Source organism: Engystomops pustulosus, chromosome 1, assembly GCF_040894005.1.
Source record: "Engystomops pustulosus chromosome 1, aEngPut4.maternal, whole genome shotgun sequence".
Taxonomy (NCBI): Eukaryota; Metazoa; Chordata; class Amphibia; order Anura; family Leptodactylidae; genus Engystomops; species Engystomops pustulosus.
Genome location: NC_092411.1, coordinates 112,633,589 through 112,659,282, shown reverse-complemented (window position 1 = coordinate 112,659,282; position 25,694 = coordinate 112,633,589). Strand labels below are relative to the sequence as shown.

The window sequence follows — 25,694 nt, the reverse complement described above, 5'->3', positions numbered from 1 at the left end:
TTATAAATGCGAAACACCATCTTAAAAAGAACTTAAGTAAATTGGTCCAGGTCAGGTTTTTCACAGCCCGATCCAGCATGTACTAATCCAGGCCAGGCAATTTTTAGCCCAAAATGGGTATTTAACAAAGTGCAACAATGAGGAGGTTTTCACAACAAAAAAGCTACTGAGGAAGAAGCATTGCGCTTCGAAACGCGTCACGCTGCAAGAATCTTAACACTCTTACAGAATTTGAACACTCCTACAGAACCAAACTTACCATCATTATCACTCACGTACCAAGAACAAGCATGAAAAATTTGTATATCTAAGAAACATCCCAAATAATAGAAAGACATTTACTTAAAAACGCCAGAGAACTGAAACCAACTATTTAGAATATTGGCTGATGCGATTTTACCCACCGACGAGTACAACACTGTCCGTAACATACGATGGAAGTCACCCAGTCCGAACTGTGGGAGGAGAAGCCGCACGGTGGAATAGGAACGTGTGAGTTAACATCTCCGGACAGCATTCCTGGACGGCACCCACAGACGCCATCACACGTGGAAAACGGCCAACAAACAATCCACACAGCATTTGGCGTTTGGTCACTCCTGCATACCAAAAGCAGCAATACGAACACAGGGGGATCCATACCAGTCGCTGTTAACGAATCGTGAGTGTTCAAATTTTTATACAACAAACATTCATAAACAAGATTATTCGAACTTTCCAAAAAAACGTGTAAAAACGATCTGTAAGAGTTATCACAGGTGTAGGGCCCTACATCCTGTCAGTTAGTAAAACCTCCTGGACATTAATTTACTTCTAATAAAATAATTTTTTAGAAAATTGATACATTTTCAGCAACGTATTTTTGATATAGACTTTTTATCAATCATTTTTTATGCATGCATTTTTTCACATTTTTGGTGTACACCCATCAGAAGAACTAAACAGACAAGGATCAACAAAGCTTCTATATCCTTCTGTTTAGAACTCACTTGGGACATTATATTGTATAAGTTTACACTTATATTGTATAAGTTTACACAGTATATATGTTTCCACGAGGAGGGGTATTATAAGAAAAGGACCAACCAAGTCCCTGTACACCATAATTAAGATACCAAAGTGTACATAATATACATTTGTGGATAACACTACACTGTCTGTTACAATTTTAAAATTAACTGTTTGCTGTATTTTTAAAAGAACTAATTGTCTGTTATTCGGCAGGAATTAAAATCGTATATAATTCATTTCCGAAACCGTTTTTCGAGCGTGCCCACAACCACAAAATCTGTTTGAATTTTCCTTTCTGGTCCCTTTTGGTGTTGAGACCTATTGTGGCTGCACCCGAAATCGGCTTAACAGAAATCGATTAGTGCCACCAAATTTACGACACAACGAATGTATGTCAGTTTTGTTTGAAAAACACAGAAATACTACAGACTAGTCCTTACTTTAACATATGTACTTCCTGCACTAATGTCTTCTGATAAGATAGGAGATGTATGGAAACATCTGCAATGTGTTCTTCACTGAAGAACACATTGCAGATGTTTCCCTACATCTGCTAATTTATCAGAAGACATTATTGCCGAACGGTGTTCTTCACAATAGTATGTGAAGAACAATATGTGTGAAGATTCTTCACACATATTGTTCTTAACATACTACTGTGAAGAACACCGTTCAGCACTAATGTCTTCTGATAAGTTAGCAGATGTACGGAGACATCTGCAATGTGTTCTTCACTGTGTTCTTCACTGTGTTCTTCACTTAAATGATCCTGTGTTCTCTGTGTTCTTCACTGTTCTTCACTGTGTTTCCTTAAGGGAAAGCTCATTCTCGAGCAGGCGAAATACTTGTCCGAGCAAAGAGACGTTTCTAGTACGCTAATACTCGAGCATCAAGCTTGGACGAGTATGCTCACTCATCTCTAGTAATGATTTCTGTTGTGTCTTCAACCACTTAACAACCAGGCCCTTTTCATTTTTGCATTTCAATTTTTCACTCCCCACTTTCAAAAGCATATAACTTTTTTATTTTCCCAAGTAAAGAGCTGTTTATGGGCTTTTGTTCAGTGTAACAAATTGCAATTCATAGTGACAGTATTTAATATTCGATGCTGTGTACTGGGAAGTGGAAAAAAAATTATGAATGCAGTAAATATGCTTAAAAAACGCATTTGCACCATTTTCTTGTGGGCTTGGATTTAACAACTTTCACTGAGATCCTCAAATGACATATCTACTTCATTCTTATGGTCGGAGATATCAAATTTGTATAGGTTTTTATAAAGTTTTCATACATTTACAAAAATTAACAGAGATATCAAATTTGTATAGGTTTTTATAAAGTTTTCATACATTTACAAAAATTAAAACCTGTACAAATTTTTTTTTTAATTTTGTCGTCTTCTGGCGCTAACTTTTTCATACTTTGGTGTACGGAGCTGTGGGTGGTGTAATTTTTCGTGAATATTGATGAATTTTTCAATGCTACCATTTTGAGGACATTACGGCCTTTTGATCATTTTTTATAAAATTTCTTATATTTAGCAAAATGGCAAAAAAGTGGCATTTTCGACTTTGTGTGCTATTTTCTGTTACATGGTTAAATGCAGGGAAAAAACTTTATAATATTTTGATAGATTGGACATTTTGGGACACGTCAATACATAACATGTTATGATTTTTACTGTTTATTTATGTTTATATCAGTTCTGGGGAGGGGGAGTGATTAGAATTTAAATTAAATTGAATTTTTTTTACTTTTCTTATTTTTTTTATTTTTTTAACTATTTTTTATTATTTTCCTTTAACCCTAGGTTGTCTGTTTGATCCTACCATTTACTGCCATACTACCGTATTGCAGTATATGGGGATTTTGCACATCATCTATTAGAATGCGCAAATTGCATTGTAATAGATAGCCTAAAACATGACAACCTCGGGTTTTTGTGTGACCGGAGGTTGAGATACCAACAGATCGCTGCTTCCTGCCACCACAGGGAGCGACAATCCGAGCCAAGATGGCGGCACCCATGCACCCCGGCTGGTTAAATTCACCGGCAGCATTGCTATAACCAATCGTGGGTGTTAGCGAAGGATGTTTGCTCCATTGTGCAGCAAACACTTGGTTCATACCCCCCCTCTCTGCTACTGGACATACAGTAACGTCCAAATCCGGTAAGGGGTTAATATAGTTAAATGTATTCTTACAACAAGTTGTAACATTCTATGTATTCAGATAAATTTTAATTTAATGATGCTATCCCTGAAATAATTGGGCATTCTGGAGGTTTTATGGTCTTTATGAATCTTCAGTATTGTATAAAAACTGTAGCCTCTAACTACATAGGCTAGTAATAACTTAGAATGTATTTTATTTCAAAATGTGTTTATTTAAATTTGCTTTTAATAAAGTTTTTGATACAATCTGCTATAATTTATTGCTACATTTTCCAAGATCGCCATTGCAGTGTATTATGATAACCTAGCAATTTGAACATTCTCTATCAGAAACATTTTCAGAATTTTGTTTGCCATTGGCAGTAGAAAAATAGCAATAGTAATTAGAAACGTACAGCCACCATTAGTATTTGTATGATCGATGGAGCTAAATAAATATTGTCTCAAAAGTTCTGCAGAATATATAGACAATTATCTGCTGGTACGTCTAAAATTTGTAAATGGTCAACAGGAAATACCTCTATACAATGTCCAAACTTTGGAGTAGAAATGACAAAAAGAGTCGAAAGGCAACAGATCCCTCCAAAAACATGACACCAACTCCTGAAGGTTCCTTGACCTCTGATGGTTAACCAGATCCTGATTTATATTTTTGAACATAGTGGAATCCATTTCCTAAAAAACATTTTAGTTCAAGGTTGACATTGAATTAAAGTTTTAAACATAAAAATCCAATAGCTTTCTCTCTGGCTCATTTTTTTACTTAAATCTTCTCCCCTACAATGATTTGTTACTCTTTCTTATATATAGAAAACAGTCCCCCTAGGGTTCCTAGCATGATATTTAAAAAAATGTGCCAACAAGGAGTGGTCCATTTTCCTTTCCGAATATTGTTAAAATGTTAACTTAAATGTGTTTTTTAATTTGAAGTATGTCCTTCCTATGTCTTTCAAGCCACAAGGGCATACTATGTAATATATGACACCACTGTTTTGCACATACTGAATTCCTTCATTTCATAAGTTGTCATACCATCCAAGGAGGTACATTTATTGATACCTCCTATCTTCTTTTTAACCCCAACATCTTTACAGGGTTTACAATAAAGACAAGCAATAAAGCCTTTATGTATAAACACATCTTTGCTTTGAGTAACATGATCATGACTGCATGTTATTTCATCTGTAATGTTCATTGTTTATGGAAAGAATGGTCACTATATCCTGGATGTTTCTTTCTGGTTGAAGTTTTCAAAATGGGGTCACTGATTTAGGTTTTTTTTAATTCAGTTCAGAGTCTTTGGTGATTAATACTGAATTGGCAGACAATTGCAAATTTTCATTGTGCTCTATTACTTATAAGACTTATAAAATTTTCAGACAAAATCTAAAGGTCACTTTTATTTTGGGTCTATTGTAGCTTGTATCAGGCACTAAAATGTTTTTTTTTTCTTATTTTTACAGCATTTTCAAGCTTTTGGTACCTTAAGGGCTCTCCTTGTGAATCATAGCACCTGAAAACTATTCTAGCCAAATCTATACTCAAAGTTGCACTAGTAATGGGTTGGTAATTTCTTATTTAGCCCCTTTTAGATATGAAAAATGTGGAGTTAAAGTCACCTTGAAAAAAAAAATTTTCAATCCATGAATTGTCTATGTCAAAGTTAAAAAAAAATTCACTAAACCCTTTGATCAAGTTCTTGTTTGCAAAATGATGTAACTTGTTTATATATTTTTTTTGGTAGTTCCTCTGGGGCTCTCCAAATGATTATAAAATTATTTCAGCCAGAGCTGCTTCCCAAAAGCCCAACTATACTCATATGTCCTGTTGTGTGTCCATATTCCATTTTACAGCAACACGTAGGGTAATGGAATATCCAGAAGATTGTATTTTCTTGGTTTGGTATTGGGTGCATGTCTAGGTATACAAAACTGTATTTTTGGTCCAGGTTCGGGTGAACCTGCTGAACCATAAACCCCCCGGATCTGCTCATGCCTACTCTGCATAATCACCCTGGGTCTGCTCATCACCACTCTGCAGTAAAAATACATCCAAATAGTCCATATGGACACAGGAATACAAAATGTATATAGTTTTATTGTGGTATCAACCACAGATGTGAAATGGGCCTTGTTATTATTGATTAGAGTTGACTAAGGGTGGATTCACACTGGCGTACCTGTTGCATGACAATTGTTTGCTTTTTCTGTTTTGTCTCTGTTTTGCTCCTTCTTTTTGTCCCTGTCCACAGAAAAAAATTTACATTGGCTCCCAGCTTTAACAGTGACAAAAAATTAATATGGCAACAGTTACATTTTCGCATACCTATAGACTTTTACTGTCTTCTGTGATTCACATCCGTTAAAAGAAAGGACAGGTTTCAAAATCTTTTTCACGGAAAACAACTGAAATGTGAAAACACTTATTGAAAACAATGGCTCAGTAAAGCATCCATGAAAATCATTGAACTACGGATGTGAAAAGCAAAGCCAGTGCAAAAGAGGCCTAAATATGTTAAGAACATCTTTGTGTATTTCTTCTGAAAATAAAATACTCTGACAATTGTAATTTATTTCAATGTTGCAGCAGATGTTTTGTAATGCTAAATCATAAAATTTGTTAAGACCAACAACTAATTAGACAGCGTTTGAACGAAATGTCTAAACTCGTCACTTAATCTATATAATAGACATCTGCTTAATGTGTTCTAAACAATTAATTAAGATGTAGTAAAACTAGTTTTCCAAGTATTGTTTTATTGGTTCTCATTTGGTTATTAGGAATGTACCAATAAATTGAGCGGATATGGGCTATTACTGCACATTAGATTAGAACAATTACCTTAAATATAATAAATACACAGAGAATGTTTCACGGGTAAATCTAACAAGCGTTAAAAGTTCAATTACAGCTTTTCACAAAAGCATAGCCAAGCAAATGACCAATGCTGCCGTAGAAGATTGGAATGCAAAAAACTTTCACTAATTCAAACTAGTTTCAACATGAAAGGTAATAAAATAGGCGATACCTTAAGAACCATACGTGGCAGAAAATCAAATAAAATGAGAAATGCAGAGTACACATATTTTGCACAGAATCACAGCACAGCTACATAAACAGTATTATGTAGCACACATAATAAAAGAGGATCTTTAGACAGAGAAAAATAACTAATGTGAAACCCTAATTTATGTTTTATATCTCTTTATATTCTTTCATTAAAATGTTCTAAACTATTAATTTAAAATATTACTCAAGAAGAAAATCTTTTTTACTTAAAAAACATCTGTACAGGCAGTCCCCGGGTTACATACAAGATAGGGTCTGGAGGTTTGTTCTTAAGTTGAATTTGTATGTAAGTCGAAACTGTATATTTTATAATGGAAGTTCTAGACAATTTTTTTTCTTTTGCCCCAGTGACAATTGGAGTTTCAAAATTTTTGGTGTAATTGGACCAAGAATTATCAATAAAGCTTCATTACAGACACCTTACAGCTGATCATTGCAGTCTGGGACTGTAGTAAAGCATCCAGAGAGCTTCACCAGAGGTCACAGTGGGCAGGGGGGTCCGTCTGTAACTATGGGTTGTCTGTAAGTCGGGTGTCCTTAAGTAGGGGACCGCCTGTAGTTAATATGCATTTTGATACAGATCTGGTGTGAATTGTAGACATTGATTATGTGCCTCTATTTATCAATGGTAGCTTCTGCATGGAATTCCCTTAAAGTGTAACTATAAAGTTGCTGACAAAAAATAGTTTTACCACAGCTGGAAATAGCCTTTAATGACAATTCCAACAATACTTGTATCATGCTACTGGCTTCTTCTAAGCCTGAGATATATCTGGTATTGTTAACATTAGATTCAGATTCAGCTATTCCTGATGTGGGTGGGCATTTCCAGGTTGTGACATCAGCTCAGGGCAATGAAGCCAGAACAGGACAGCGAGCTTTTAATTGGCTGATCTGAAGCATGTGAAGCATCACATGCTTGTAACATCACGGAAGGTCTTTTGCCAGAACACTAAGGTCTTTCAAATGATGCAGAACAGTGTGTTTGTAATTGGCCAATCTTAAGCATGTGATGAGTCTCATGCCTGTGACTTCACTACAGGTCTTACAACCTCTCTCAACAAGCCTCCTGTTGTCTCTAGCTGGAATATAGGGTTTCCCATGGCAACCAGAAAGCATTGCAAAGATTAGCCTGGAGGGCAAGGCAAAACCTCTGCTTGATGCTAAACAGCTGCAGATAGCTAATTGTAGTAAATTGGAGAATTGCAGAGTTAGGCAAAAGTTTTTATACTTTACTGTTGTACTTTAAATAAATATAATAATATCTCCAACTGAAATCACTTGAAGGGAGGGGGCAGAATATGGGGTGATGCAATTTGTTTCTTTGTTTCCTCTGGCCTGAAATGCAATCCAATAAACGGGCCGTAAATTGAATTCATAAATGGGTACACAGTATTTGAGTGTGTGTATAGGTGGAATAGAGTATTCTAGAGTATGCAAAAGAAAGTCAGAATACAGGGGCCTGTTAAGTATTATACAGTGTGATTCAGAGCAAACATAACCATGCACATATTGTACCAAGGCTGACAGTTCTGCCAGAGGCCTAGCCGGTTGGTAAACTCTGAGGACAGGCCTGTTAACACTGCAGGGTTTGTACTGGAAATTAATTAAAGCAAAACACTTTCACATAAACATTCTTTCAAAGAATACATGGTTCAGGTCATGAATGAAACAATGAAAATAATGGTCCTGGTAAATAAGGAGGCACAGACACCCTTCGGTGCTCAGGACCTGTCAAGATCACGGCCTTAGATTCAGGATGGGAGACTATCGGATCACGCTGGACTGTTCTCCACCAAGTGATTATAGCTGCCACCACTCGTCATATATAAGGCAGACTAGACACCTTGCATAGACTATGACCAAAAACAGTATTGCACTCACTAATAAATCAATTCATTTAGGTAACCTCTCTTCTGAGTTATGTAATTGTTAGAACACAAGTTTTTTAATATAAAAAAGGAGAGTGCTTACAAAGGGGTTAACATACAAAAAAGGGTATCAACAGACATATATAGTTGGTACAGAGATTATCTAGAACCCTTTTCACTTTGTTTTATTGCTGCCAATTGGTAGGATCATTGCTCATTAATGTACACTCTGCACTCTGAAAACAGGGTGAAGATCACCCTAATCTTGATTAAGAGCCCTAACAGTTTTTTCTGAGCTAACCAGTCTCACCAGTTTTTTAGGGACAGGAGTTAATGGAGATGAATCTCTTTGAAGTAGTCACTTCTACTGTATTTAAAGGGAACATGCAATGGGTACAGAAAGTATTCAGACTCCTTTAAATGTTTCACTCTTTGCAGTCAATTAAGATAAAAAAAGTTCTGTTTTTGCTCATTAATGTACACTTTGCATCGTATCTTGACAGAAAAAAGCTGAAATATAGATATTTTTGCTAATTTATAGGGGAAGCTGCAGAGAATTGTGGGTATTTCAATTGTATAAAAGGTGTCACTGACCAGCAATCTGGGGGATTATGATTGTGGAGATTTGTGTTTTGCCTTCTGCTGGTCTGTGGAACTACAAGAGCCTGGTGTTTATTGAACCTGTTATGTTATATATGGACTTTTCTAAATAAACTCCTTTGGATTATTTTCATCAAGCAAAGCCTGGTTGTGCATTGAAAAGCCCATGCCTCAAAGTCATTAGTATGCAGACCCATTGCTTAGAAGTCTGGTGCCTGGAGAAGCACAAACACAATGGGGGTTATTTATGTGCCCGGCGGCTATGCACATGTGAAAATTGGCCGCGCCCTCTGCTCGCCTGACTTCTATCTTTTTCCTCATAATAGCCCACAGGCATACATACTAATTATGTAAGTAGTAATAATATTTAGCGAGTTATTTAAATTCTTCCTCTTACTGGGGTGCCATGCAGTGGCCTTTGACACAGTAACGGCAGAGATCTGGATGGAGTTATTAGGGAAAATTATGTGGCCAAAATATGAATTATGCCACATAATTCTTTGATGTGTAAAGCAAGTTGGAGAGTTATAAAGGTGACCTCAGATCTGTAGGCCGTAACCTTCTGCTGGCCTCATTAAGGGATGTAGAGAGAATCTCATCGTGTAATTAATTTTATGATTGGATCTGAAACTTGGAGATGAAGGCTTTATTGCTCCAGCAACGTGATCTGCAGTAGAGGAATAACAGAAACATTTCAGAGGGGAATTACAGAAGGGAAGGGTGCCTGCCTCTCCTAGTTTTGAGATATCCCTATGTTTTCACCACAGGACCCCATAATTATTCATGGTTGCTAAGGCCTAGTTACATATTTTACTTTGTGGTACATGAGATGTAATTAAGATGGCTAAAAGGAAATAACAATGATTTGACTGATTCACTTCTAATACTCAAAATACATTTCATCAAATAATTTTGTAAAAAAAAATAAACCTCTGACTCTCCCATGTGTAAAGCTTAACAGGTGTACTGTGTTTAACATCTACTCACCAATGTCCTACATAACAATTGACCAAAAAAAAAAAAATCAAATTTGTACCATTTTTTTTTAAAGCTTTGTTTTTACTGCACACAGGACACATCACCTTTATTGTTTGGATAAGTAAGATCACTGATATACCAAACTTATGTGGATTATGTTTTGATGCCCTAAAATTTAAATCTTTCAAAAAAGTAGCTATATCAACATGTTTTACTTCAGTGTACAGAACTATGCATGCTTTTATGGATCATGTATTTTTTTCTATGGAACAAGCCAACATTTCCATGAATAACATCTGGTTATATGACCAATTGATCACTTATTTATCCATTTTTTGTTTATCAGTGACAAAAAGACAAAAAAGCGGCAATTTGCATGTTCACAATTTTTTTCCATTATGGCTTTTACCACAGTTATTTAAAAATGTTAATGTCTTAAGTGTTTGTGATTTTGTTTGAAGAATTAGAGTAATTTGAACTTTTAGGTTGTGCTTGCTTTTCTTTAACGTTAAAAGGAATTATTTTTGCTATTATTTTCAGGCCCCCTATGGTCTATGAACCCAGTGATAACTGCTGGTATAATACAGAAGGAACATGTCCTGTATGGAGAGGACTTCTGAGCCATCTTTATGCACCCTTAATGATTTTGCAATATGCTATTGTCACATGTCATTAATGAGTTTACCCAATCATCACCATATTTGTTCTTTATGTGTCTCTTGTTACACCCTGGTTGGTGTATGGGTTGCCTTTGAGTGCTATATTTAGCACTTTTTGAGACAAGTTTGACAATTTCAACTTGCCATTACTTTATTATAATAAAGCATTAGCCCAATCTTTTTAATGGCATTTCACTGTACAGTAAAATTTACTGTTGAACTAATGAACATATACATGCATCCATACTGCATGGTACATTGATAATACCTATGTAACAATAGTGATGGTTTTTGCAAAGGGTTTAATTAAAAGATTTTACATATTTAAGTACTCGCTTTTCTAACTCCAAAATATGTGTCCTCGACCATTTCTATTCATTAAAGTAGAATTCAAAAGTAGAGCACAATAGAGTTATTCAATACCACTTATAGACATCTACAGTTACTGGAATATTTTAGTTGTAAAAGCTTACATTTTGTCCTATGAAAGATAAAGTATCTTGCTAGTATAATCACACACTGAAACAAAATTCAGAAACAAATTTTTGCACAGAAATAATGTTTTTTTTAAATCTCCTATGAACCTAGCACAAGTACCATTTTTTGGAGTATCTATAAAGGCAAGATGCTGAAGTAATGTTATACTGAAATGCTTAGAGCCTTTCAATATTTTAAGAGCTGTTTTCACATTAGAATCTGCAGCACAAACGTCAAATTTATTCTTTAACATCTTTACACTAATAGCATAATTTGAACTAAATTACAAGTAGTTGCCTTAGCATTTCCCATTGAAATTGGTTTTCATTGGGTTTTAAAGAATACCCTGAACTGAACTCATAGAATACATAAATGTACTTTGTTATATGATTATTAAATCATATAAGATCATTAAAGATGTAATTATGCAGCACAAACTTGAATCAATTGATTAGTTACATATATGCTGATACAAATAACATTTTTAAATAATTGTTAAAATTATTGCCAGATAAAGTAGAGAAGTAATTTAGGATATTTAGGATTTTAAATAATTTGAACTTGAGGTAAGAACTTGGCCACCTATAAGCATTACAATCAAGAGGAAAAATCAAACAAGTTAAAATATTCAAATATGTGTTTATACAGTTGCATATTTCTATAATTCACTTCTATTACAAAAAATTTACAGTGGGGAAAATAGGTATTTGATCCCAGGCCAATTTTTGCAAGTTTCCCAAACTACAAAGAATGGAGAGGTCTGTATTTTTTAATTGTAGGTACACTTCAACTATGAGAAACAGAATCTAAAAAAGAATACAGAAAGTCACATTTGATTTTAAAAGAATTACTTAACATTTTATTCCATTTAATAAGTATTTGATCCTATAGAATAACAGAACGTAACATTTGGTTTACAAACAAATTACTGAGGTCAGACATTTTCTGTATTTCTTAGAGTTCTTCTCCAGATGTTACAGGCTGTTGCTGGGCAATATTGAATTTCCGCTCCCTCCAAAAATTTCTGATAGGGTTCAGGTTTGGTGACTGGCTAGATCACTCCAGGACCGTGAAATGCTTCATATGAAGCTTTCCCTTAGTTGCCCTGACTGTGTGTTTTGTGTCATTGTCATACTGAGAGAAAGAGGTTTTTGTCCAAAATCTTGTGATGCATGGCCCATCCATCCTCCCTTCAATGCGGTGCATTGCAGAAAACCATGCCCAAAGTAAGATGTTTCCATTCCCATACTACACATCTTAGGGTTGTACCCATCCTTATTCTTACTCCAAACCCAGAAAGTGGAGTTTATACTAAAAAGTTCTATTTTGGTCTTATCTGATCACATGACCTTCTACCATGCCTCCTCTGGATCATCCAAAAGGACAGTGGGGAACTTAAAATGGGCCTTGACATGTGTTAGCATGAGCAAGGGGATCTTTCAAACCCTGCATGATTTTAATTCTTGATGGTGTAGTGTAAAAGTAATCTTTGACACTGTGTTACCACTTTAGGTTATTGATCACATCTGCCTGTGTAGTTCTGGGCTGATTCCTGATCTTTTTCAGAATAATCCTTACCCCACAAGGTGATATTTTGCATGGAGCCCCAGAACTATTTTCTAATAATTGTGTTAACAGTTGTTTTATACTCACCAAGCTGCTCGCCTATTCTCCTGCAACCCATCCAAGTCTTGTGCAGGTCTACAATTGTGTCCCTGGTGTCCTTAGATAGCTCTTTGGAGAGGTTGGCTCTTTTGGAGAGCATGATTACAGACGTCTCCGTCTCCCATTGGCACGGGATGGTATACTTATTTTCCCTACTGTAAATACTTTTTAAAAGCATACTTGGACAGATCCTCTCCATAAGTTATGTCATTGGTGAGTGTGTGCCACTCGTGCCATTGACAACTGAAAAAGACTGTCAGGTGCTGTCAGGAAAAAGTCCTGCTATATCTTTTAAGTCTCAAGAAGTCGGCTCATACATCAGGCGATGGAATTCACAGTCTTGTGCGTGAGCCCATAGAAGTGAATGTGGACATGAGTTAGCTCTTGAAACAGTAGCTAGCACATGTCCCAAGTTCACATTCATCTGCATGAACTCAATGGGGCACATTTACTTACCCGGTCCATTCGCGTTCCAGCGGTGGCTTCTCGGACGAGCATCTTCCGGCGATTCATGAAGGTCCTGCGCCCGATGTCCACCAGGTGTCGCTGCTGCGCCGAGGTCCGCCGAGTTGGTTCGGAGTTCACTGATCTCTTCCTGGTGCATGTGAGTATGGCCCGTGCGACCAATTTTTTGTTTTAAATGCGGCGGTTTTTCCGAATCCGTCGGGTTTTGGTTCGGCCACGCCCCCTGATTTCCGTCGCGTGCATGCCAGCGCTGATGCGCCACAATCCGATCGCGTGCGCCAAAAACCCGGGGCAATTCATGGAAAATCGGCGCAAATTGGAACTATTCGGGTAACACGTCGGGAAAACGCGAATCGGGCCCTTAGTAAATGACCCCCAATGTTTTCTTATTTGTGACTAATAAATTGCAAACTGAGACAAAAAAATTATGAATGCACATGTTAGACTAATGTGTGGTAATTATGGTGGTCACATTGAAAAACTCCTGCTGAAATATCGCCCTGGGGGATTATAACTGTGTATTAACCCAGTCGGGTCTGATAATGGACCCTTGTGTTGCTATGTTATTTTTAACCATATGATAGAACAGAAAAAGATATTTGACTATATGACACTAGTACAGTCCAGGTAGTTGGGTAGGAGATCCAAAGCATTTAAATGAGTTGCATTTCAGAAAAAAGTGTTTTACTTAGCACCTGGTTCCTTATTTGTAATCCAGGACATCTTTGGGCCAATTTAAGGATAAATAAAAGTCCAGTTAAGTTGAGATTCTACGTAACCCAAAATGTAAGCATAAAAAATTTAACACAGCCCTCAAAAACCAGCCCTTATACAATTATGATTACTGAAAAACCTAAAAACATTAATGGCTTTTGAAAGGTAAAAACATGATACATATTGCTTGGATATTTATTGTACATAAGTTTGTGGTTAAACACAAAGCAAAAACAAACATGGAATAGAAATAGAAAGACCAGTCCTTTTTCCATTTTTCTGTTTCCTATTTTCACATTTGGCATTCCAAAAAACCATTAAAATTATTAAAGTTTTTCTATTTGCAAAGCTGTATGTCAATTTATTATCTGTGGGGCAAATTTTACTTTGTTTAATTCCATCATTAATATTCTGTGTAGTTTACTGGGAAGCTAAAAAAAAATCCAAATTCAATGTACTTGATTAAAAAAGTATTTGCGCCAGCAAAATCACAGAGATTCCAAATTTACATAGTTTTGCCAAGTCTTAAAGGGGTTGGTCACTTTTCAATAAATCTGTTTCATTAGAGAGGTCTCAGCATGTACATGTACCTTTGTCTTTGCCTCCTGTGAGAGGCCTTTCCCTGTTAGCCACATGCTGTACTCAGCATCTCTACACAACTTCCTGATTCCAACTCCTTAAGTCCGTCCTAATGGCAGCCTCCATTGTGTCTATTTTCTCTCCATAAATTTCTCTGACTTACACAGGGAGGTGGGAGGGGGACAGCAGGATGAGTTATCATCTTCTGCTGTGGTACCCTCCTATTTACCAGTGTAGGATCTTTGACATGTCTATGCAGCGTGCACAGAGAGTCTACACACAGCAATAAAGGAAGCAGGGTTGATGAATTTATTGGTGAGCATTCAGGGATTATTGTTAAGGCAGTAAAAGAACATAAGCAATTCATGTAAAAGAGTGGCCAACCTCTTTAATACTTGTAAAAAAAATTGAAATCTTTGAAAAAAGAAAAGTTTACATTCCCATATATTTATGTATTCTCAAACTTTGGCACATGGAGTTTAGCATGTCATCTTTTTGAGGAAATGAGATTACATTTGCATTTATAACATTTTGGGAACTCAGTAATCATTTGATCACTTTTACTTTTTATTAAATATTTTATTGGTGGAAAAATGTATAAAAAGTGTTATATTGGGGCAGTTTTTTCTGTTAAAATGTTTACCGTATTGGATATTTATTTCTATACTTTGCTTAGACATTTTAAAACACTGCCATGACTAAGATGTTTTTTTTAATTATGTTTTTTTTAGATTTGTTAAGATCTCCTATTATGTTAAAACATACAATATGTTTCAATGCTACTGCTGCATTGAGATTAACAGCAGGTTCACAGGTGGTATATACACTATAATATAGCAGACACCTACCCTGTATGGAGATGGCTGGACCTGTAAACCCTATCCATAAACCTTTCGCAACAGACAACAAAAATATCCATTAGTCTTTGTGCGGAAGTTAATAGATGGAAAATGTATTAATATTGCATATTGCAGCAAAGCCCATATTGTGCTAGCCCTGATCGCGTGTGTTTTCCTGCCGATTGCCGCCGGCAATGCTACCGCTGACTTCAAAAAGATGGTGGCGCATGGGTCGTAGTATGAAAGTATATGATAGGATCAATCAGACAACCTAGGGTTAAAGTACCCTTAGGGAGTCTGAAAAATAGTATCCCCGCTTTCCCTGGAACTGATATAAATATTAATAAACAGTAAAAATCATAAACACATTAGGTATTGCCGTGTCTAAAAAAGCCCGATCTATCAAAATATAATAACAGTTTTTCACTGCGTTTTACCCCGTAACAGAAAAAAGTGCCCAAAGTCGAAAATGGCACTTTTTTGCCATTTTGAAAAATATCCAAAAATCTATAAAAAGTGATCAAAAGGTTGCACAGTCCTAAAAATTATAGCAATAAAAACGCCATCAAAAGTCGCGAAAAATGAAACCACCCACAGCTCCGTACACCAAATTATGAAAAAGTTATTTGCGCTAGAAGATGGCAAAAATTTTAAAAAAATTTTGTACAGGAGGTTTTAATTTTTGTAAATGTATGAAAACATTATAAAACCTATACAAATTTGGTATCCCCATGATTGAACCGACCCAAAGAATAAAGTAGACATGTCATTTGTGGCGCACAGTGAAAGCTGTAAAATCCAAGCCCCCAAGAAAACGTTGCAAATGCCTTTTTTTACCATTTTCACTGCATTTGGAATTTTTTTTCCCACTTCCCAGTACACGGCATGGAATATTAAATACTGTCACTATGAAGAGCAATTTGTTATGCAAAAAATAAGCCATCACAGAGCTCTTTATGTGGAAAAATAAAAAATTATAGATTTTTGAAGGTGAGCGAAAAATGGAAGTGAAAAAACTAAGAAGGGCCAGGTCGCTAATGGGTTAATTATTGTCTTTATTTATTGTTTTAGCTTATAGTCATTGAATAAATGAGAGCTATGAGAATCGAACCTCAACTTTTAGTAGTCTACATGGCTTGGATATAAGAAGTCGCAGTCTCCAAAATTAATGCAGAACCAGGTACGTTTTTACTTGTTCCATAATATTAACATTCAATTGTGTGGCAGAAATTGCAAATTTTTCTAATGCTTCCCAAATTCCTATACAAAGTAAAAAAAAAAGCAATGTAAAAGTTAATGAAAATGCCAGCCTATAATTGAACAAAGCAAGCACTCACTACCAGATATAGATTAACAAGAGGAAATTAATCTGTCATCTTGCAGGAGCCAAGACCAATATGAATGTCCTTATGTGATTATCTCAATAAATATCTCTTTTGTTTTCTCTAATTGCTGGTTTGAATGTATGAAACTCATCAATGGGATTAAGGCTAATAGATGTTTGGTCACGCATAACATGCAGAGGAGGAATCTGATACACATACAGGAAAAAAAACTGCACTTAATGAGCTTTGCAAATGTTTGCCATATTTTTAATGAACCCTGGGGCTGTCATTTAGAAATGCTTAGCAACTGCCTTTCCATCCTTGAAAAAAACAGCAACTGAAGGACATTAACACTTTATACACCGTAAAAGGAAACAGCTGTATTAGGGCATTAGGTAGGATGGTCGTATGTGTATTTCTGTAACAAAATAGTGATACTTAACACAATGACCAGTTGCTGTTTAACTAACCTTGTGCTTGTCAAGCATGAAATTGATACATTGCTTACTTAAGTACACACTCTACATAGCCAAAGGTATGTGAGTACCCGTCATTTTCTATGTTTGTGGCTGCCGCAGTAGCCACCACTCTTCTAGTTGGACTATAAGCTAAATTAGAAAATTATGCCTCACAGATTTTTGGCCATTATTCCTCACTAAAGTAAAACCATCAGTTGCAGGAACTTAAAACAATCATCATGGGGAATATCAACCACTTGGTGCTTAAATGGCCAGTATCCCATTACACAAGACTATTTGGCATGTAACAACCAGTATCAAAGAAAAGTTCATTGGGGCACATTTACCAAGGAACAAAAATGGTAAAGGAATGTCAGCTCACCTAAAGGAATGAATCAAACATGTAGCCACCGATGCTCCCGAGAGGGGGGGTAGATGAAGACAATCATCGATCTTCCAAAGCCGTGTCGGTGAACAGCTAGCAACAATGAAGAGTTGGCAGGAAAGTGTTCTCCGGCACTCCAGATTATGGTAAAAACATCTTGGGTTTATTGGTCACATTAAAATCTAAATGCAAAAAAATGCATATTCGGTACACAGACCAAAGCATTTCTTAGTCATGGTCTAACACTAGCATAGTTTAAATAGCCAAATAATGGTAAGTACACAGGCGCATGTGTATAGCATGCGAGGGAGGAATACATGTAAACAGCGCAGCTGTGGGAGTGCCGGAGAACATTTTCCTACCTTCTCACATTTACTAAGCACCTTGTGCCAGTTTTCTGTCACACTTTCAAATTGCTTGCTCATGTATTTAAGAAGTACCCAAGACACATTTGTGGCCCACGCAACTCTTTTGTTGCCTGGCTGCACTATTCACGCAATGCAAAATTCGTCACTGATCTGGGTGTTCCAATGCAGTCAGACCATGAATCAAAAAAAAGTTAATGCATTTGGTCGGAGCAGTTCAAGGTGCACCAGATTAATGAAGAACGGGCACAACAAATCATGAATCTGGCGCACCCTGCACACTACATAGGCAAACTGCAAATTGTGCAGTTTGCACTGTTTTTCGTAAATGTGGGCCATTGGGCCAATGTGGGCCTTTCCACCTTTTTCCATTTTAAAATGAAGCCCATGTTACCAAAAAGAGATACTCCATAGATTTCACTTTACATCAAACATGACTTTCAAGAAGCCTAATGACATGATGTAGGAATATACATATATAAAGGTTTAATCTAAAGCATATAACTAGCCCGCGGAGGGGGGTAAAAAAAATGAGCTTATATTTACCATGCACTGACGGAAGATGGTGCAGGATAATGGGAGTGACGGTGAAGGAAAGCATGACCTCATTTTTCTTTTTTTACCACCCCCCCATCCCCAGTAGGTTATATGTTGTATATTGAACCCCGGACAACCTCTTTAACCCCTTAATGAGTAGGCCATTTTTTTGTTTCCATTTTTCACTCCCCACCCTCAAAAATCAATAGCTTTTTTTATTTTTCCATGTACACTTTTCCATGTCCATGTGGGCTTGTTTTCTGCATAAGAAATGTTACTGAATACTGACAATATTTAATATTCTTTGCTGTCTACTGGGAAGTTTTAAAAATTGCAAAAGCAGTGAAGTTGCGTCAAGACATTGCGTCAAAACCACAGGCTACACTCTTTGCTAGTAAGACTTCTGTCAAACCTGGTTTTAACATACTTTGTTCATGTACCCTTTTGGTATCTAATCTAGGCCCTGTATTTCTAACTTTCTCATTATTTGTGCCTGCTGTAGCCGACTGGGATTGTCCACTCCAGCTTATTGTGATGTTTACTATGTTTTGACAGTAAGAGACAGAAGAGAACTGGATTTAGTGATGACATTTACATTGATCCAATTTTGCGGACTGTATGACCTTTTTGATCACATTTTATTAGTTTTTAATTGCTGCAAAATGGCAAAAAAGTAGTGCTTCATTTGGGTGCTATTTTATCTTCAACATCAGGAATAACCATTATTATATTTTGATAGATCAAGACTTTTGGTCCGTGATGATGTCTAATATGTTTAGGATTATATTTGTTTATTTTCATATACTTTCTAAGGAAAGGGGAGTTGATTGGTACTTAGGTTTCAAAAAAATAATTAGTTCTTGCTATTTTTCTGACCACTAGGATATTTTAACCCTTGGTTGTCAGATACAATGGGGCAGATTTACTTACACGGTCCATTCGCGATCCAGCGGCGCCTTCTCTGCGCTGGATTCGGGTCCGGCCGGGATTTAATAAGGTAGTTCCTCCGCCGTCCACCAGGTGGCGCTGCTCCGCTGAAAAGCATTTGAACGTGCTGGAGTTCACCGGCTCGTGCAGAGTGAAGGTAAGCGCGTCCCGAGCGACACATTTTCTGTTCTTAAATGCGGCGGTTTTTCCGAATATGTCAGGTTTTCATTCGGCCACGCCCCCCGATTTCCATCGCGCGCATGCCGGCGCCGATGTGCCACAATCCGATTGCGTGCCCCCAAATCCCGGGGCAATTCAGGTACAATCGGCGCAAATCGGAAATATTCGGGTAACACGTTGGGAAAACGCGAATCGGGCCCTTGGTAAATGACCCCCAATGTGCCACCGGCACAACCGATCTTTCAAAATGACACAGCCTCAATGACTCCAAATGACGTCAAGGGGAGCGATGATTAAAGCCAATATTACGTTGCCCCTGCTAGGACCAATCAAGGGTATTATCCATCTTATATGTAGAGAGGTCAGTCTGTAACCCCTCCATACATGTATGTACTAATACCTCACATGGTGTTGAGGGGTTAATTGACAAAGTAACTTTAAAGAGAACTCTTACTTCCTGATCCTATTAAAACATTGAGACAAATAATTATTCTGCAAGAGAAAAGGAAAACCTGTGATGCCTCTTCAAACATCCTTAAATCAAGGTAAAAAGCTGGTTGTGGGTGTTAGCATGAGCCTGAATGTCAAACACGAACTTCCGGCCAATATCTATACAGATATTATCATTTATTAAAATCATGGAAAACAACCTGCAGATAACAGACCAGTCCCACTACCGGTTTTTCTGCTTTGAATATTTCATGGAATAGGAATGTAGAAAATTTGATTGAAGCATTGATTTGAGCAAGCAAATAAATAACGCCTTCAATCTTTTCATTCTGTACTTATTGGGGCGAATGTATAAAGACTGGCACGGTGTGCACCATATTAAATCATCGGTTTGGCATGCCAGAAATTGAACAAAAGAGACAAAAACTTTTCAACTTTTCAAAATTTCAAAAACTGGTACACAAGGCATGATATATATATCGACCCCAGTATTCTTAGATGAATTAATTAATATTTTATAGGGCAAAACAGCACAACTATAAAATGCCCAATACAGTGCTTATTCATTACTGTGCCAACATGATAACACCAAATACCATTGTAAATTGCTAAAACAGTATTGAAATATGGTACATTGCACAAAAGTATTACTGATTGTCCTATTGTCTTACATGCACTTAACTTTGAATCTGAGATTAAAATATAATGTTATGTATCTAGCAATCATTGCTTTAGGAGTAGGCTAGGACACCATCTCTAGGAGGCAAAATACTGTAATATTTTAGTATTAGTAGGGGCTCCTGTGCTGTGGCAGTGTCCTTTATCTAACTAACATATGGATTTTCCGCTGGGGCATGGAGCATCCTTTACCGGGAGTGGGAGCAAAGGCTACTCCATTCCCCATTAACCTCTGTGGTCCCTCCTGCCTGTGCACCCAAAAACTGAAGCTGAAGATACAGTGCATGCACTGTGCTCTGGGAGATGATGGTGTGACAGAAGATTCCACTAGGGTTCGCAGGTTGGAGGGATTATAGAGGCTACTGGGGCATGAAGTAGCCTATGCTTTCGCTTCCCTTTTCCTCTGCAGAAAATTTACATATTATGTGTATTTATTATATGTAAGGCAGAGCTTCAGAACCAAGCACAGTTGCTATACATAGAGTGGTCCTTTGCTTGGCGGGGAGAAAGCAACTGCAGTGCTTATCCAAATACTGGGGTGACATTAAACAATAGACAGTGGGTCGATCAATATTTAAATTCTGAAACATTCCATTAAACTTTCACTTGGACTTCTCTTATGCACCAATTATAGCAGTAACCACTTGATGATTGAATAGAAATTTTAGGAGTGATTAGGATTGTCTTCAATAGCTCATTTTTGTTGAAAAGTCATCTTCAAGATTACAACCTCAATGACCTCTATGGATATGGCTTATCCAAGCTCTTGTGCGAGCACAAGAACCTCTTCATTGTTCACTTAGTAGGTCAGTTTTGTATTCTGCATCTGCGTCCAATTCAAGTGAGAGATCATGCTGTCAAGAAGACAGGGGTGGTATAAAGCAAGCATGTCAAAAAGTACCTTCTAGTGATCTGGCTAAATCAAGGGGATTATTTTTGACATGCTGCAGTTCAAAAAAAAAAAAATCAAGGTGAACTTAGAGGTAGAACATCCACCAACACAAAGCAGCCTAACAAGGTGTTTAGGGAGACTCCCCTAATTATTTTTTTACTTCAATTTGGTGATTTAAAGAAAATTGTCCGGATAAAAATATTTTTTTTTAAATTTTTGTTAGTGAAACAATAGCTAAACCATACTATAGTTTATAACTTTAGTCAACTACAATTAATAAAATGCCAAGTACAATAGATAAGAGATGCCAATAAACTGTCAATATTTATAACACAATAATACAATTGAGTCCAGCTTCAAGCAAAAGTCCAGGAAAAATATAAAAACCATAGTACTTTATTTCATCTTCTTGTAAAAAATATCATGGAAACAGATGAACATATGGAGAACACACGTCTACACAGCGTTATTGCCTACGCATTTCGGCAAAACTTCATCATGGCATATTTTTTTTACAACAAGATGAAATAAAGTACTACGGCTTTTATATTTTACCCGCGACTGTTGCTTGAAGCTGGACTCCCTCTTCTTACAATAATACATTATCTCAAAATATCCATTATTGGGACAAGTATTACTCAGGGTCTTCTGCATCTTTGTTTTAGTAACATAAATGGTAAAATACATTCTAAGTCATATAATCGTCCCATAAAGTATGCACTCTATGAAAAATGCCCCTTTTCTCTTAGACCGGTTACATTATAAAGCTGTACAAATCAGTCAGATTAATGCCACAGCATTGGTCAGCATATAAAATAACATGTCAGTAGTGGACGTGATGTACAGTGTATTGCTATAACTTGAAATTCGTAGCACTTTAACACCTGTTTCCATAGCTACCGGTGTTATCCAGACATTGGAGAGACTGGTCTACCTCTTATAAATCTATCATTTCAAGTAAATAAATTAAGAAAGCTGATGACAGGTTCTGGATTATATCATTTTTTAATGTATCTCACACTTTGACCTTATTTTGAACACATGCATACGACTAGTTCTTGAAAGCTTTGTGGAAGACATTATGACACAGTAGAACCTTAGTATATGGCTTCTATTTAATTTGTTTATATTTATCATATTGAGGGATGATTGCTTCTCAAATATCTGTTTCATTCATTTGTACAGTTCACTAGCTTGTGAATTATTGAGAGTTTTTTAGTTTTTCTTTTTTTTACTATTTGCATTTGCATATTTCCTCCAGCCACCTCCTCCACAAAGCAGAAGTAATGGCAAAAGATCACAGTAATATTTAAGACAAGTTAACAAGATGCATATTGTAAACTTTAGGAAATTGGAATTGATTTTTGAAGCATTTTGTAACAGATTGGGATACATGACATTGAAATAATAGGTGTTATATTTTCACTAGTAGTAGTTAAAAAGGTACATTTATGGTGGCTTTTGTAGTGGATGTTCTATTATCAAAATGTGACGTGTATTTTATCATATAGAATTGTTGTCTAATTTATGCTTCGAGAATCTGGGCAGATCCCCCTACTCCTTTGTTGTACATTGAGGAAAGTAGTACATGCAAATAAAAATGTGGTCCCTAGGTACCCATGTTGCCTTAACTCTTGACCCTTGTGCCCCACCAGACTCTTTCTCCTGTATCAAAAACTCCTGTGCAATCCCTCAATTCTTTTCTTTCCTGTATGTTTTCCAATTACCGTATATACTCGAGTATAAGCCGACCCGAGTATAAGCCGAGACCCCTCATTTTACCACCAAAAACTGGGAAAACCCAGTGGGACTCGAGTATAAGCCGAGGGTGTAGTATACAGCCAGTCTCCGTGTAGTATACAGCCAGTCCCAATGTAGTATACAGACAGTCCCAATGTAGTTTACAGCTAGCCCCCAAGAGGTATACAGCCTGCCCCCATAGAGTATACAGCCTGCCCCCATAGAGTATACAGCCTGCCCCCATAGAGTATACAGCCTGCCCCCATAATGTATACAGCCTGCCCCCTAATGTATACAGCCTGCCCCCTGCCAAGCGAATAAAAAAAGAAAAAATGTAATACTCACCCTCCGGTGTCCCGATCTTCAGCGCGGGTCCCGATCTTCAGCGCGAGGCTCCCGATCCTCGGCGCGGTACCAGGTGGCGACGGTGGCGACGCGACACCGCTGCATCTTATTGTGCGCCCGCCGGCAGATCACATGGACGCGATATGCCGGCTACAGAAGAGAGAAGAAGACCCGCCGCCGCCTGGTACCGCGCCGAGGATCGGGAGCCTCGCGCTGAAGATCGGGACCCGCGCTGAAGATCGGGACACCGGAGGGTGAGTATTACGTTTTTTATTTTTTTCTTGACTCGTGTATAAGCCAAAGTGAAGTTTTTCAGCACATTTTTTGTGCTGAAAAACTCGGCTTATACACGAGTATATACGGTAGTTCAAAGGGTTAACACTTATTTTATTCACATCTAGATTGATCAATCTAGATGTGAATGTCCTGGAAAGCAGTAGAGACATTCACACAAAAAATTTGAGACAATTTTAAAACATTATAGAAACTTGGGTGCACATACCTTGACAACTGTTCATCAAGCAAAAATGGCAGCATCCCAAGAATTTTAGGAAGCAAAAAAAGGTGTTTTCTACCTCCAGCAAATAATTAATACTGTCTGTATAAGGAAAAGTTCAAATTTGTGCTTTGAGTATCAATTACTCACATTTTTCTTGAAGTCCTGCTATAGAAAGCTTCTATGTTTACTTCCTGTTGATAGAAACTTGTCCATGGTTTTACCCTAACATGCTTGTGCACATTTTTTTATGTTTTTGGATTATTTGTATCTTTTTATGGATTAATTAATAAATAAAGAAACATTTTTTTACTGAGCTAGTTCCTAAGGATATATTTCTTTCTACAAATCTCCATTTCAACTTGGTTTTGGACCAAGCTACTTCCAGAGCGAGCACAACCTCTCACAATCCAAGCAAAACACCCAGGGGTGAGCAGCCACTTACCTTTTTATCTTTTTTTGATATCAGAGTTCTTGTGTCTCTCCTGTGCTCTGGTTGGTCACCTATATATACTAACTTCATTCCTTACTACCTTTCTATGGTTCTGGTACCATATCTATGTAGTAAACTTAGTTTTAGTGCTGCATCTATGATGTAAGCTCGGTTCTTGTGAAACACTTTGCATGTATATGCAATGACTTCAAAGTGGTGCAAGAAGCAGCATAAGCTGCAGTGGAAGCTTCAGCAGTGGAAAGGTGAGTATGTACTGTATTGTTGTACAGTACTTTATTTTTTCCGTCTTTTTCTGGAGGCATTATTACTAGAGATGAGCGAGTATACTCGTCCGAGCTTGATGCTCGTTCGAGTATTAAGGTACTCGAAACAGCTCGTTGCTCAGACGAGTATTTCCCCTGCTCGAGATTGAGCATTTAATTAAAAAAACACAGTGAAGAATAGAATAAAAACAGTGAACACAGGATCATTTAAGTGAAAGACACAGTGAAAAACACAGTGAAGAATAGATTACAGATGTTCGGCACATCTGCTTACTTGTCGGGAGATACGTGCGGAGCGGTGTGAACAAAATAGTATGTGAAGAACAATATATATGTGTGAAGAACACATTGAAGAACACGGGAAGCAGCACAGAGACACCGGGGAGCAGCACAGAGACACCGGGGCAGCAGCACGGAGACACCGGGGCAGCAGCACGGAGAAACCGGGGCAGCAGCACGGAGACACCGGGGCAGCAGCATGGAGACACCGGGGCAGCAGCGCGGAGAGACATCGGGGCAGCAGCACGAAGAGACATCGGGGCAGCAGCACGGAGAGACATTGGGGCAGCAGCACGGAGAGAGACATCGGGGCAGCAGCACGGAGAGACATCGGGGCAGCAGCACGGAGAGAAATTGGGGCAGCTGCACGGAGAGACATCGGGGAGCAGCGCAGAGAGATCGGGAAGACTTCAGTGGAAGAAGAGGAGCGGATCCCGGGACAGCGCATCTCCGACGAGTAAGCAGATGTGCCGAACATCTGCAATCTATTCTTCACTGTGTTTTTCACTGCGTTTTTCACTTAAGTGATCCTGTGTAGAGATGAGCGAACATACTCGTCCGAGCTTGATGCTCGATCGAGCATTAGCGTACTCGTAACTGCTCGTTGCTCGGACGAGTATTTCGCCCGCTCGAGAAAATGGCAGCTCCCGCCGTTTTGCTTTTTGGCGGCCAGAAACATAGCCAATCACAAGCCAGGAGACTCTGCACTCCACCCAGCATGACGTGGTACCCTTACACGTAGATAGCAGTGGTTGGCTGGCCACATCAGGTGACCCTGGGATAGACTAGCCGCTGCCCGCGCTGCTCGGATCATTCTCT

The 25,694-nt window shown here is 37.7% G+C and overlaps 1 long non-coding RNA gene across 1 annotated transcript in view; it reads left to right on the top strand.

The window, feature by feature from the left end:
* Positions 1-16,757: 16,757 nt before the first annotated feature.
* The window catches only part of LOC140082874 (uncharacterized), a 28,344-nt gene continuing 19,407 nt past the window's right edge, over positions 16,758-25,694 (top strand). The window contains exon 1 of the long non-coding RNA XR_011849932.1: positions 16,758-16,821. This is a non-coding gene — a long non-coding RNA (uncharacterized lncRNA). The remainder of the gene's footprint in view (positions 16,822-25,694) is intronic.